The following is a 1,754-nucleotide window of genomic DNA, read 5'->3' as shown; positions in this document are numbered from 1 at the left end:
TGTTGCGCCACCACTTTCGAAATGTGGCAGCATCAACACTCCACCCTTTCTTGCGAAACGTGAGGCACCGCGCGACTCGGCACGCCACCACCTTGCTCGCCGATTCACTTGATCGCCTCCTGCTTTTTTTCCGAGCTCAATTGCTTGATGATTGGTCGATTTCAAAATAACGGTCCAATGCTAAGGTGTTTACAGCGGCCTTTTTTTTGAACTGGTCTTTTAATCAAAGCGGTCTTGTATTTCTAGAACATTGTCGAAAATTCGATGGGGGCTTGTAATAGTAGAAGGTCTTCTACTCGTAAAAATCCGTTATTGTGTACTGACTGTCATTTTCGCACTTCCCCCAACAGCGAAGTTGAAAGCAAGGTATGGAGGTTGAGGAAGGTCCTGTATGGCCTGAAGAGGCATCCCCGACTGGTACATAATTGTGATCATTTTTATGCTAGTCAGGTATCGTTCAGACCATTGGGACGTGGTAAATGACACAACTGATAGCATTGCATAGCATTGTTGCTGTTCATCTGTATGAAAACGAAATGCTAATCTTCAGCGATGTGAAGTCTGAGTCGGCTGCGTTCCGAGCAAGAGTTTCTCGTCAGTTCTCGATGATTTAGTGCGACATTGCAACCACTTTTGTGAATAGAGCTTACGTGACGCAATAGCGGCTATATGCTGGTGATGGCCGCAAAAGAAGTATGTAGGTCTCATTACACGTGTTGTGAGTACCACACATCTATACAACCTGTATAGTTGTATATCCCCTTCAGTTCTGATGCACTTATCAGGTGAGGGTTGTTTAAAGCCTCTTGGCTATGATAAAAATGTCATTTCACCTTTTCTCCATTTTACATAAGTCAACGGCTCGCTGGAAGTTAGCAACACGCGGTGAGGCGTGTCAGTTGACCTAAGCCTTCCACAGTAAGGGTGCATACAGGGACGGTCAGTTCCCGTTACACTTGGTAGCACTAGTAGTCATTCCGGCGCCGATCATTTCGATGACTTTATATGTGGATAAAGTGGACGCCATCATCTTTGGATCATAGGGAGGAACATTTGCACTGGGGCTGCCATAGCTCTTTGCTAAGAGGAAGCTAATCTAATATCACCGATCTTACATTCTTTACAAAAATCGGTACGAGTGTAGCGGATCGTAATCCCCACCTCCAAGAGTACTTAAAACCTTAACAAAGGTTATGACGCTCTTCCGCTCTAAATTCGCAGTTATGGATGTCAACAAATCAGTCCCAATCCAGCCGTGATTGTCCACCTGAGCGACGGACCTCTCAAAACAGTGCTCTTCGTTATGGATCAAAGTCAAGTGGTTCAAGTACCACGAGGCGTTCGGGAAACGCCGGAATCCAGTAGATGCAGGCTGTTTACAGGCCCAGTATAAGTTCTTGTAAGTTTGGTGGTAGAATCAATCATGAGGATATAGCCCTTGAAGAATCGCTGTCTTTCCTTAACGACCCGAGTCAAAGCGGTCTCCGCGTGGTCACAGCGCGGGTGAAGTGTTACGGTCGTCTGTTTAAAGTCTTGATTGTGTCACGTACGACGCGCGGAACCGAAGTGTTGCTGAAAATGGTTCAGTGCTTTTGGATGCAATAAATGGTAGCAATGGCTTTATCTCTAGTGAAGTTTGCCACTAATGCGGTGGTAACAGCGAAAAAAATTACGGTAGATCTTTAACTGAAGTCTGTAGACTTCAACTCGAATGAAGTACTTATTACTAACCTTAAGATGGACAAATGGTATGA

This window comes from Plasmopara halstedii (genome assembly GCF_900000015.1).
Source record: "Plasmopara halstedii genome assembly, contig: Scaffold_287, whole genome shotgun sequence".
NCBI lineage: Eukaryota > Oomycota > Peronosporomycetes > Peronosporales > Peronosporaceae > Plasmopara > Plasmopara halstedii.
This window is presented reverse-complemented; position numbering follows the sequence as displayed.